Source organism: Equus asinus, chromosome 3, assembly GCF_041296235.1.
Source record: "Equus asinus isolate D_3611 breed Donkey chromosome 3, EquAss-T2T_v2, whole genome shotgun sequence".
In the NCBI taxonomy this organism is placed as follows: Eukaryota; Metazoa; Chordata; class Mammalia; order Perissodactyla; family Equidae; genus Equus; species Equus asinus.
In genome coordinates, this window is record NC_091792.1 from 125,087,761 (window position 1) to 125,102,529 (window position 14,769).

The following is a 14,769-nucleotide window of genomic DNA, read 5'->3' on the forward strand; positions in this document are numbered from 1 at the left end:
GATAATTTAAAAATCAACTGAATTTTCATTCTGAGTGGTCTTAGTGTTATCTTTTTTAAAAAAGGTAAAACTAAATATGATTTATCCTTTATTTCCCTATCTCAAGTTTTCTTAATAAAAATAAAAGATGGTCCAGATATTTGGAGAGCAGACTATCTTAGGCCAACAGCAAAGGACATTTTTCTAATTATGGCTCAATTCAGGAAAAATGCAGTTTATAGTTTATAAGAAACATTACATTTTTTTATTAGTAATATTTATAAGTCACTAAAATGTTACTTCTTTGACATTTTTGAGAATTAACATGGTAACTGTTGACTGATCCTTTAATTTCAAATAAGATCCAGGGCATAACATGAAATGAACTGGCCTCTTTAATACATAGCTCATTTACTCACTGACTTAGAGGTTTATTAGAGTATCTGGTTGTCTGAATGAATCCTTTTAAGATGGCAGAGTGCCTTCCTTTCTCGGGACCTGAAATGGTAGCACGGTGTCCCCAGTAGCAGGGTTAAAATAGTTTTAGGAGCCTCACAGAGTCCTGCTATGCTGGATCTTCTGCAATTATAACATGGCCATTGCCCAGATCCTCTGAGAACAGGAAACTAGAGCTTGGGCTGTACTTGTAGGAGGCTTGAGAAAAACAGGCCTGGTTTTTGGACATTTGTGGGGAAGGATGCAGTAAAGCTTATAAACATATTTTTTCTAAACTCAGAAGAATCTGAGGTCTAATCATAAGATTAACAGTTTTGGAAATCAGGAAATCTGAATTTGAGTTTTGTATGTTTGATATATTTAATCCTGCTTTGTATTGATGTGTTTGGTTTATATGTCTGGCTCTTGGGCCACTGTAAATTTTCTTCATATTTTTCTTATAGCCTTTGTCACCTTCAGCGCTGGTTGAGTATCAGGAAGTATTGCTTTCTGTCCTGTCTGCAATGTAATGTTTTAGAGAATGAAATAACCTATACATCTCAACGTGCTTGCATAGTATAATATTCTGTACATACCACAGTCATTATGTTGTAAAAAATGTTCTTCTGTTATATCGATCATTTTCTCAGCATAGCTTCCATGATTGAGGTAAGAGGTGTGTGTGTGTGTGTGTGTGTGTGTGTGTGTACGTTATTGCTTTTATCATTTGATGATTATTATAGTGTAAACATAGTAACTAAATGGACTGGTCAAATCAATGATGTGTTTAAAAATTGCTATAAGACTAAGAATATTTGTTAAAAATGTTTATTCAATGACATTGTACATAAACACTCAATTAAAGAAAAAACAAATCATATTTCCCAAACCACAGACTTACTATTGGAAACAAGAAGTAACTCAAAATAATACAGACCACTTTCACGTCTCTCCTCTTGAATCATTACAAAACTCTGTGCGATTTTCTTCCCACATACTCACTATTTCTGAACTGCTAGTGAACATATTAAGGGGCCGTAGAAAATGCTTTAAAATAAGGAAACGATTTTTTTTAATCACTGCAGCATTTAGATACTTGTAGGTTTAAGATCAAAAACAGAAGAAATAGACTTCGTTGCTTTATAAATCTCTGCTGCTGCCTTGCTGCCCTGGCCACCCCACTTGGGCTCTCTCAGATTGTTGCTGGAGCGCTGCCTCTTCATCGGCGCTGCTCTTTAGCCTTCCCCATGGTCTCTCTCTTCTGGCGTTACTCTTCCTTGCCCTCTGCCTACCAGCTCATGACACAAACTCCAGGGCTCAGAGAGAGGCAGCTGAAGGAAACCTACTCTCGTTGGACGCGCACTTGGTTGGAAGTCTGTCTCTTACTACTCGCACGTAACCTTGGGCACACCAGTGAATGCCTCAGAGCCTCCATCTTCCCATTTCTAAGATAAAGATAAAAAAATAAACTTGCCTGTTGGTAAGTTTTGCATGTAAAGCCTGGGGCAGAATGTTTGACGTGAAATAAATGCAATAAAAGATGGATACGGTGTTGGTAATGATAATGATCTACGCATAGAGAGAAAAGCACCCCCTAGGTAAATCAAAGGGTTGTGAAATCTTGGTATTAATACTTGTGTGAAGGATTAAATTGAGAAATAAATTACCAAAAAAGATTAAGATAAAATCATTCTACACTGATTTTAGACCAGAGTTTCCTTCCCCATAAAAAAGAAAAGATAGTGAATAATGCCACATAGGTTATCAGAGACAAGGAGCTCAGGAAGCTTTTAATTAAGTTATTCCAATTATGGGAACAGTGTTCTAGGGTGCAGATATTTTATATTTGCCTGAGAGCTGAAGACTACTTCTATTTAGTGCCACACTGTGCCACAAAGTTTACCTGTTCTACGATGATGCCCGTAAATCCGTTGCTTTAAAAGTATATATATTAAGACAGTCCTTGCCTTAATGATATAGAATTACAGAAATTTTGAGGTGGACAACGTGTTTGGGTAGAAGGAAGTCTTGATGGAAAGAAGAATAAAAATGCCTTCTATTAAAAAACAAAATTCAACAAAGTAAATTTGAAGATTTGCTTTATTAGGCGATTCAGGAATCGGGCGGCATTCCATATAGAAACTAGAAGGGCACTCTGAGGAGTTGTACAAAATGGAAGATTTTTATAGGGAGAAAATAAAGCATTATTTTAGGCCAGGTCATCACTTTTGGCTGGACGGGGTGGGGGAGGTTGGGCTGTGTTGGCAAGGGTTCTATCTTGCAGATTGCTTCTCGTCCTCAGGGGGATGGAGAGGGCCGGCATGGCAGATTACCTCCATGGTGCTGACCAGAAAATTCCAGACTGGTTGATTAAGGTTGCATTTCAGAGAGAGGCTCAAACTGAAATTAGATTAGGTATTAAATCTAGGTTGGGTATCATGGACTTTTGGCATGAGGGACACCATTTTAGGCCTGTGGTTTTCTTAAAATTTCAAAAATTTTCAAATTAACAAAAAGAAGAGGATTTTATGCTACACAGAAAGCTCTGCCTTTGGGCGTACAGTTCATTGTACTAATAAACCTTTTATATAGTTGCATATCAACTTGTTAAAACCAAAATGCACTTTGAATGAGTACTGATAGCAAAAAATACAAGAGAAAGAAAAGGAAATAATATGACTAATACCTAGCATCAGTATTAAACAAATCAGTAAAATCTAATAAAGATGAAATATATATCAAGACCAAATGACCTACAGACACAATACACATTGTTTTGGTGACAAAATATTTATGCTTTTCAGTATAGGCCCATAAATATAAGTAAAACTCTACAAAACAAATTTTATTTAACTGTTTTCCATGTGCTAAAATTGACATTTGAATTTTAACCCATTTTAAAGGCTACTGGAATTCAGTTTAATTTGCTCTCTGAAAATATTTTCTTTTTTCCCTTATATTAGGTTTTGAAGTCTGTTTCCATAGAAACCTTTCCATCGAAACCTTTCCATCAAGCAAGAGCTTGAACTTTTTTTTAAGAAATAAAATGGGCTTGACTATCTCTCTTCCTATTGTGGTATAAACAACCTAAAATAGCTTACAGAACAATTTTAAATGTACGCTGATGTTTACAATCTAACCCCTGTGGTCAGGAGCCAGAAAGTTCATGGAATTGTTCTTTGAGGACTTGTCTGTGTAATTCTTAGATTAGTGGGTGCTGTGACAATGTTCTTTTGTTTCTTCTTTCTTCCTTTCTTCTCTTCTTTCCTGTTTTAGTTTTCTATGGCTGCTGTAATAAATTACTACAAACTTAGTGGCTTAAAACAGCACACACTAATTTTCTGTTACAGTTCTAGAGGACGGGAGTCCTAAAACAGTTTCTGTGGGCTAAAGTCAAGGTGAGAGCAGGGCTAGTTCCTTCTGCAGGCTCTATCAGAGAATCCCGTTCTTTGCTGTTTGAGATCTGGAGGTCACCTGCGTGCCTTGACTGGCGATCCATCCTTCCTTGAGTTAGTCCAACCACTTGCTTCCATTGTCACTTCTGCCTCTTTTCTCTCTCTGCCCTTCTCTCTCCCTCTTACTAAAACCCTTGTGATTGCATCTCACCCACCTGGATAATCTAGGATAATCTCCCCATTTCAAAGATTATTATTATTACATGGATTATTCTTCTATGAATAAAATATGGTTTTCTTACAAAGTTTCTGTGTGCTCAATGGTTTTGTTACATCTATGCTGGTTATAATGAGGATGGGAGCAGTCTTTACTCCTTATCTCCCATTCTCGTGTTAATCTTTCTTGAACCTCCAATTAGGCTTTCTGAGCCAGCCTCTGCCCTAACACCCACACACTCAGTTCCATGTTGCTCTGTGAGCTTGTTGGGTGACCTGGGTCTTGTGGGCACAGGACTGATTCAAGGCACTTAGGATGTTAAGCTTACAGTTTGAGGTATTCATTAAAGGCACATGTGGGAGTCAGGTTCTTTTAAAGTTCTGAAGGCTGTACATGCCACTCCCCAGTGCTGACACCCTTGTCCCCTGAGCAAGTCCTCTCATTATTCAAGATTCGACTAGAACTTCACTTTCTAAGGGAGCCCTTCGCTAAAGCCACTGATCTAATCATATACTACTTCTGTCCTTTCTCATAGCAGGTTGTATTTCTTCTTAGGGTATCAACATTTTAATTACAATTTGTGTAAAATGTTATATATCATTTAACTCACCCATAAATATGCCTAACTCATGGAAGGTTAAAAGAAGAATATTTGGATTTTTGTATATTTGAATTTGAGTAGATAGAGGGCATAAATTTGAGATGAATGCTTCAATTTAATTATAATCCCATAAGTTTTCTTACCATGCTTTTATAATAAGTTAGGCATTACTGTCTACTAGACAGAATCCACACTACATTTATGACTTTAACATAAGAAATAATGGTCATTATAATATTTTTTTCTTAAAGATTGGCACCTGAGACGCTAATCTGTTGCCAATCTTTTTTTTTCTTCTTCTTCTCCCCAAAACCCCCAAATACATAGTTGTATATTCTAGTTGCAGGTCCTTCTAGTTGTGGCATGTGGGATGCCACCTCAGCATGTCCTGATGAGCGATGCTAGGTCCGGGCCCAGGATCTGAACTGGCGAAACCCTGGCCATTAAAGCAGAGTGCACGAACTTAACCACTCGGCCACGGGTCCTGCCCCTATAATAATTTTCATAGTATGCAAAAATTTCACAGCAGCATAATTAATCACTCAATAAAAATTGTTTAACTCTTGATACAAGAATAAAATGTTTCATGGAAACATTGAATAGGAAAAAAAATAGCTTTTAACTCACTGTTTACTGATAAGAATCATAAAGGAAGAAGCATAATAGGTACACAAAGAAATAACTTTTAGATCAAGTAAGACATCTAATACATAGAAAAAAATCAGTCATTTAATATGGGGAAATTGTTATTCAGTATAACAAAAAATTATGGTTGCTTGGTTGTTTTCCCAGATATCTTTATTTTCTTTTCCTATTACAAAGGGTAAACTTCGTAGTTCTTACTGGTCAAAAAAAATGGGTTTATTATATAGTTATTAAACTTTTAATGTTTCACAGGAAACTGACACAGGGAATGGCAGAAAAAAATTAAGACAATTTTGGATGTGACTTCTTTAGAAAACATTAGATTGTATTACACCCCAAAACATATTAAATACTACCTCTTCCCTCTACCTCAGTGGGTGCAGAAATATAATAATTTTAGATGAAATTTTAGATTACTGGAACTTTCAATGGAACATAATTAAATAGAATTGAACTGTTCATTTAAGGAGCTGAAGTAGTATCACACAGTAGTGAATAACACAGATTTGTAAGTAAGGTGTTCTCTGATTCTGAGTTTGACCAATAGTGTGTTTGTGAAGTTAGGAAAATCAAATATAGTCTCTAAAGTTTAGTTTTCTGTGAATGGACAGAAAAATGAGATGCCCTATAGAGGGAGCTTTTGGGATTGACTGGGTTAAGGCTAAATGTTAAGCACATGGTCTGGGACAAAGGCACTTAGAAAAATTAGCTTTAATAAAACTTAAAATAAAAAGCAACCAATAACACACCCAAGACATAAGGAGTTTAGCATGACATTTTTTCTACTCACCTAATTTTTTCTTTTGATTTAAAAAGGTTTGAAGACATTTATGACAATATTATTACTTACTGCAGAAATATCACTAAAATCAAGAGTTAATTCACAAAGTCATAAAGTCTTTATAATCCCAAATGGTTATAAACTGGTGTGTACAGCTTCAATGAATAGGCTTGTTAATCAAGTTTTCATATCTGTCATACACAGATATACAGATTTTCAAGAATTAGAATTACCAAAATGCTCATAAAGGAAGATCTCTTCTGAAGATAATGTTTCTTCGCTTCAGAAATTATGCCAATATTTCATATTATCTAAAGGAAAAGAAGTGATTATTTGCCATTGACAATTGATTGTAATTCTATCATTACTTTGTAGTGTGAGTCAGGAAATGCTAGTTCAGAGAGAAATCTGACTAATCAAATGTTATAAACAAAGATTTCCTTGTGTTTTAATTCCATCATTGGGTTTTGTCTTTCTGCAGAATTTCTATAAACTACATGATTTTTCTATTGCATGACCATATATATGCTTCTAAGTAGTCTACGGGCAAATACAGGCACATATGTAACTTCTAAACGTAAGTAATATTCAGTATTAACTATACAAAATGATGACGTGAATGCTACAATAGTAGATGGATGAATTTTTGCTGAACATAAATTTACAGAAAATATGATCTTTAAAGATTCAAAGGAAAAAATCCTTGAGGGCTGGCCCAGTGGCGCAGCAGTTAATTTTGCACATTCCGCTTCTCAGCGGCCCAGGATTCGCCGGTTCTGATCCTGGGTGCGGACATGGCACCACTTGGCACGCCATACTGTGGCAGGCGTCCCACATATAAAGTAGAGGAAGATGGGCACGGATGTTAGCTCAGGGCCAGCCTTCCTCAGCAAAAAGAGGAGGATTGGCAGTAGTTAGCTCAGGGCTAACCTTCCTCAAAAAAAAAAGAAAAAGAAAAATCTTGAAATACTTCTGTATTTCACTAATGCTGCTATGTCTAACTTTGCATTTAGAAAATGTCCCATTAATATAATGCCTTATAGACTTACCGAATTACTCATACTCTGTTCTTTTGGCCAGCACACTAAATAGTTATGAATAATAATGATATTATTCAAAGACAGTGGGAATTGGGAATTTTTATAGTCAGTTTCCTTCAGTGCAAAGTAAGAGAAGTAAAATCAGTTTTACGTTGGTAGTTCATATGCATTGACGTCTAGATTTCTAAGGCACTCTGATCAATTCTCCATGGAGCAACTTTAGAATGGGTCAAGGGAATTAAGATAATTATGTTTACAAGTTAAGAATCAAGGAACAATTTGAAATAGTCATTAATCTTTCTGGAGTCTAGTTCTTAGGTGAAATGTTCCAAGCCAACACATAAATGCAGGCTTGTAGTTGCATACAAGGCTCTCTGAGGCTGTGTTGGGAGACAGCATCCATAGAGAGCTCCACCAGGCCTCCTGCTTATACTTGGGGATCTGTTAGGAACTATGTTGTCTGTTATTTTATTGTCAGTTAAAAAAATTGTTTGTTTGGATTAGGTACTCTAAAATAGAATATGCTCATTATTATTTGAAATAAAAGACAATGTTTGAATTTAGATTATCATGTACAAATTTATACATGATTGTAATATTCAGGAAATTACTAATTATCATTCAAATTAATGATTTTTTTTATCCCTAAAATTCAATCCAACAGTTAATGAGTGCTTAGGTGCTCCAACATGTATTGGCACAAGTAAGCAGTCAAACGTGATGTTAACTCTTCAGGAAATTAATAGATCAACATGTGCAGTTCATAATATTTGTTCTCATTTTTGCTATATTTGCATACACATCTATCTAGCCATACATCACAGAAAATGAACAAATACTATTATCTTACATAAAGGATACCATTTCTTACTTACGCTGCTTTTGTCTTAGTCAGTCCTTTTCAACCTTGCCTTCAACATGTACAGGATCATCCATGTTTACATAAAGAACGTCTTGGATTTCATAAAAATGCATATCTTAATTTCACCATAGGCCTCAGACACCCAAAGTGCTTTCCTACACTAGTCCATATAATTAAGGAAACGTTAACTTAAGGAAGCGGTAAATATTCATAATGGAAACATGAAAAGAGTGAGCAAAGCATTGACTCATGATTTCACTAATCTTTTTTCTTAGCTGAAAAGATTGTATCAGGGATATAATACAGTCAAAATAATCTACATATAGTTAAGTTAAATACGCATTGATTAAGATATTGCCAATATGCAGAATCTGCTACAAGAAGGAATTTGAAAATTTTTCACCAGCAAGATTTAGAAATAGAGATGAATTGGCACATTTTGGAAAGAGTACCCAATTAAGATTTTAGTACTCTCTTTTTCCGTTTCACTTATTTTCCTGATTTTGGAGTGTTCTCTTCCGGGAAGATCTAGAACTCAATAAAACGGGAAAATAAATACGAAATTCATTCATTCTGCAAACCGATGTTCCCTTTGCACCACATATTGTCAGATGCTCTTCTGGGCTCTGAGAACACTCAAGTGAAAAAAAAGTTTCTGTTTCCACAGAGCCTTAATACATTGACAGTTTTTACAGAGTTCAGTAAGTTCTAGGATTGGGATATTTTGTATTATACTATTGAAGCATGAAAGAGGGAGCCCCACCAAGAACTGGGGTCAGAGGGGGTACAGTGTAAGAAATGGCATAGTATATGAGACCTGTAGGGTGAATGCAAGTGAGCCTGATAAAGAAATTGTGATGGATGGGATGGAGTATTTGACTCAACAGGAAACAGGACCTATAAAAATATGGAAATAGATACTGTCACATTCCTCTCTGAAACCCTGTTCAGAGCTAACACACTCATCTGTGTCCTGCTGAGAATTATCTGCTGTTGAAGTCTCAAATCTGTATCCCTCACTGGGAATTCCCATTTGCCACACAGATCTGCCTTGCATAAGATTGTGCTACCTCTCAAGGACTGCTCATAGCCAATTACAGGTTAATGTGGGGATACAAATGTGTAACTTCCTTGCTTCAATTTTAGGGAATCTAAAGAGGCATCCTAGCTCCAGCGCTTACATATGCTTGGCTGAGACCTCAGTTGCAACTGCACTATTAGCTTTTCTCTCTTCCCAAGTTTTGTTGGCCTCACCTCCTTACTGGGTGTATCCTCCTAGAATACTCCCCAATAAACCAATGGCAGGCAATTCTCCATCTCAGGGTCTGTTTCAGAGTACTCAAACTAAGACGAATATAGCAGTGAAAGATAACATGGTATCTTTGAGAAACTGAAAGATGACTAACACGGCTATGGAGTGGAGAGTTAGGAAAGGCAAAAATGAGACTGGCGAAATAAGCTTGAGTCAGCCTGTGATGTGGAAATCTTGTTGAAAAGTTATCATAAAAGCAACAAGAAGCCATTGAAGAGTTTAAAGTAGAGAAATGACAGTTGTTAGAATTTCATAAGGTCTCTCTGGCTGCTGAGTGGATGATGGATTAGAAGAGAACAAGGGCAAAGGCAGAGAGACGAGTTAGGCACTTGCAGAGGTATTCATTGTGAAAAGTGATGTTTGAACCAGTGTGAGGGCAGTGGGGAAAGAGATGAATGAATGAATTTGAGATATATTTTGGAGTTAGAATAGACAGGAATTAATGATTGGATACGCAGGAGGGGGCATCATAATAAAGGAACAAAGGACAAGCAAGTTGAAATTCCTTGGAGGGGATTTGGGAGATGGATAGGAAGAGGAAGAAGCCAGGCTATCTAGGGGATTAGAAGGTGGTGTTTCACTGTAGACAACAGAGATTGAATTAAATTGGCTCAAGAAATACTTTTCCTGTATAACACAGAATCTGGAAGATTTAGAATGTTGGGGCTGTCAGTTCTATAATTCTCCTGGCCTTACCCTATGATTATTGACTCTTGGTTGCTGGATGACTGTTGCAACATCAGAGATTATGTTTAAGTTCACAGATAATGTCTAGGGAAAGCATAAGAACTACACCTGTGGGGCTGGCCCCATGGCCGAGTGGTTAAGTTCACACGCTCCGTGCTGCAGGCAGCCCAGTGTTTCGTTGGTTCAAATCCTGGGCGCGGACATGGCACTGCTCATCAAACCACACTGAGGCAGTGTCCCACATGCCACAACTAGAAGGACCCACAACGAAGAATATACAACTATGTACTGGGGGGCTTTGGGGAGAAAAAGGAAAAAAAAATAATAAAATCTTTGAAAAAAATAAAAAGAACTACTCCTGCTTTTGCTATCCTTTTATTTTATTATTATTAATTTTATTCAAGAAGGTAAATGGTTTTCTCCACAATTCCTCTTAAATCACCTTAACAAAATTATATTATGTGGCTACCTCTTAACTGCAAGAGAGCAAATGTTTAGCTTTCCTATCCTTAATAATTGAGGCTGGCAAGGAGAGAAGGAGATTGAGAATAGGATGTGTTGGGCTAGCCATCCTACAGTGTCTGCCATAGTCTGCCCTTTGTATTCCTGACCTCCAAACATATTCTCTTCCCACACATATCCATTACTTGGAGAACTTTCTCCTAAATACCATCAAGTTACTTCATCAAACTTGAGGTCCAGAGTCAGGGTTTAGCAATCTAAAAACTAAAAGAAGTTATTTCTCCAGGCCCCCTAATATAAAAAGATAGAGAATGCTCTTCTTAAATGGATTTTTATCTAAAGGTCTTTCCCTTACTTTGGCAAAAAAATATGCAAAGCCTTGTGTCTCATTTGAACTGCTGATAAGGCTGACCTTCTAATATTAACTTCAGCTTGAGTTACAGAATAAGTTGAATTTTGAGACTTTATATCCAAGATTATGAGACTCTTACTCAATGTAGATTGCTAAAGACACAGTGCTTTTTTAATTATAACTGTATTGTGTGTGATCTCTGCTTTCAAACCAACCATTCCTTTCTTGGCTGGAAGAGACAAGAAATAACCAAGACATTCCGACATTCTATTTTTTTCTATAATTTTCACTAGTTACACAGCATTTTTCTGTAAATGGCCTGGATTCAAGGATGCAGCATGCCACGATTTGACCAAATATCTCAGCCCATAATGAAAGTCAGCAACATTTAGATCAAATTGGTTGGTTCTTCCTTAACCTAAATTCCATCTCCTCACTTAGTCATTAATGCAACATCTCGTTGTAAACATTACATAAAAGTTTTGCAAGTTTCTAGTTAGATTTATTCTAACTAGATAATTACTTTGGTTGTTATGTTAACAAAATCTAATTTTTCGATTTCCTTTTTCTGTTTGGATATTGCTGCTATAGAGAAAAGATATTGATGTTTGATTTTCATTTTATAATTGGCCTTCTTGTCCATTTTGCTGAAATCCATTATTGATTTCAAATGTACGGTTGTTGGTTCTTTTGGGTGTTCCAGGTATACTATCATATTTCCTACTAACAATGCTCATGGAATATTAATTTCCTAAGAAAAGGATATGTTTATTTGTACCTTTAAATATTTTTCTACTTAAAATTACTTTTGGATGATTTACCTTGATCACACTGTTGAGGTGTCCCACGTACAAAAAATAGAGGAAGATTGGCACAGATGTTAGCTTATGGCTAATCTCCCTCAAGCAAAAAAAAAAGAAGAGGATTGACAATGGATGTTAGCTCAGGGCAAATCTTCCTCAGCAAAAAAAAAACAAAAACAAAAACAAAAAAACATCATTTTTAAGACTCTTATCACTTAAACATCTCTGAAATTGAAATGTGTCTATTCATTGATAGTATCCTATAATTACTGCCAGTCAAATGAAAGTCATGACAGAGCTGTCCTTACCTTTCTATGCATGACCTTTGTCATATAATTTCATATTATCAATTTAATTAGGTAATATCCATCATTGGTACCATGTGTGTTATATTCAGTTATCTCTTAAAATATCTACACAAATATTGTGAGTCACTATTGAGTTGTAAAGTTATTTTGGAAATTAACATAGAAATAGTGGGAATGAATGAATGAATGAATGAATGGGAATGAATTTGATATGAGTGAAGCAAATATCTACTTTTGGAGCAATTAAAAAGATTCCAAATTTTCTTGCTGAATAACAACCAAGTGCTTCATGGGACCTAAAAAGGAAGAAACCTGAAAGTTGATTAAGCCACTTATGTTTCAAAACTGAGATATATAAAGAGGACTATTTATCACATGCCAAAAAAGAAAGCACCAACATCAAAACTTGTTGGATGGCTTGTCAGAAGCTTGGAAGGAAATATTGAAGCTAATGCTGAAGCACCAGTCCTTAAGCTGGCACAGTGTATGCCGTTATATATATATATAAAAGGAGTGGATTTTAATGGTTCAAATTTAAAAAGTTTATCTGAAGAATTGGACCTTGTGAAAATGTTTTAAGACAAAGAAACATTTGTTTCTTACATTTTCCTTTTTATGATCTCAGCAGAAAAATATGATACAATATGTACACCTAAATAATTCTAAAATATTTTCAATACATATATATAGACATTTTAAGACATAAGAATTTGTCATTGATAGCACATTTTTCTTTCTTAATCATACATAAAATACAAGCATCTTAAAATTAATGACATAGTTTTGGTGATTTACTCTTTGAATGATCAGCGTTTACATCTTTAGCATTCCTTTGTATACTTTTCTAATAAATTGCAGAGTTAATCCGATGGATAAATGTGAATATAGAAACAGAGACAAGAAATGATCATTTGATGACTTTTACTTACAGTTTTTAAAGTTAGCATTATATATGTTTAGGAAAGTTAAAACAAATGTTATAATTGTATAGAAGTAGTTGTGAATTTTAGATGTTTGTTTTGTTAAAACAACAATAACAACTCCTCCCAAGACTTTTTACCACAAATGAATTAGTAGACGGGGTAGAAGCTACAGCTCGAGAGACCTGCTGTGGGTCATCCACTAAGAAAACTTTTGCACACAAGGTGAGTAACAAAATGCTGTTTGGGGTTTTCAATGGTTGTTTCTCAAAGAGGTGGATTGTTTCATGCAGTTAATACACTCCCTGTCCTGGAAGTAATTTGGTTTGTCTGTCTGACTTGAGGGACAGGGGTTCACTTGTACCTTCTAATATGTGACAATTCTGTTTTTCAAATGAAATTCTTGATAGTCCCTGACTTCTCTGCAACCAAAATCTATGAGACAAGAGGTCTTAAGCAGGGAAAAATTTTATTAGTCCCTGTTATACATTCTTTGTTCTCTTCTAAACTCAGAATTAACCATTTTCTTCAACCATATCATGGCAAATATTTATAAGATATATAACAAGTAATTTGTCACTACTTATTATTCAAATATACCGATTTGGATTTATGAATTAAATTTTCAATATGCTATTAAAGGTTATTCTTACCATAATCCTTTTCTCACTCACATTCCAACTCTGAGTTCATAACACTTCCCAAAGCAGAGCTACCTACTCTGTGAGTGATAACCTTTCTGTTAAATGGCATTCACAACTCCTAGAACTCTGACTTTCAGTTTGAAATAACACATATTAGTGTTACATTGGAAGGACCAGATAAAACTTGAAAGGATTTTTCGTTTCAGGACATAATAAAGCCTTCCCACACAGCAGGCTTCTACAACAGAATCAAATATTTCCCAAGGGAAAAAAACCCTCTTTAATATACATGTTCCTCTAGTCATAGGGAAATTGAAGTAATCAAGACTATTTGGCTCAGATGACACATAATGGTCAAACAAGGGAAAGTAAAAAAATGGAAGGTGGGGCTTATGAAACTGAAGCTATGTTGGGTAAAATTATAGCCTCCTAAAGGTTACTCTTCAAATCAGTGAAGAAACTACATTGTGATATGTATCTAAGTTTCATAACTGGTATTATGTATCTGAGTAGACGTGTACTATGCATACAAAACACAAACACACTCCTAAATTCATACATATATATATATCTTTTTGTTAATGCATATATAATGTATATATGGAATACTTTATTACACACACAAAGTACACATATATAATGCCTATACATATGTATGTCCTCATCTGCCTTTCCTTTTGTGTAGTGATTCCTTTATTGCTTACAAAGCATTTTACATGTATTAGTTTATCCTCACAGGCATTATTAATTATTATTAATTTAGATGAGATGGCTGGGAGATTATGAAACAAAAATCAAGATATAACAATGATGAAATGAAGAGACTAGTGTGTTTTGATTCTATTTTTTCCACTATATCACTAACATTTATTATTCTGGAGAGTTTGAATTGATGTCCCATAATATGTTACAGAGGCAGACAGTTGGCATGGAGGCAGAATTCTAAGATGACCTTCAAGACTCCCCGTCCCTGTGAACATGCTCTGTGTAATCTCCGACCTTTGAGTGTGAGAGGGACCTGTGAGTGGGATATGTGAGTACATTAAGTTGTGTTGCAGATAAGATTCCACAGATGTAAATAAAGTCCCAAGTCATTCAACTTTGAGTTAAGTAAAAGGAAGATTATCCTGGCTGAGCCTGACCTAATCAGTTGACCCCTTAAAAGAAATCACAAGGATTCGAAGTGAGAGACATTTTGGCTGGTCTTGAAGCGGCTGGACTTGAAGACAAACAACCATGTTGTGAACTGCCTCTGGAGGGGGTCAGGTGACAAGGACCTGAGGGCAGCTCCTAGGAGCTAAAGGCTGTTTCCAGTCAAAGGTCCAC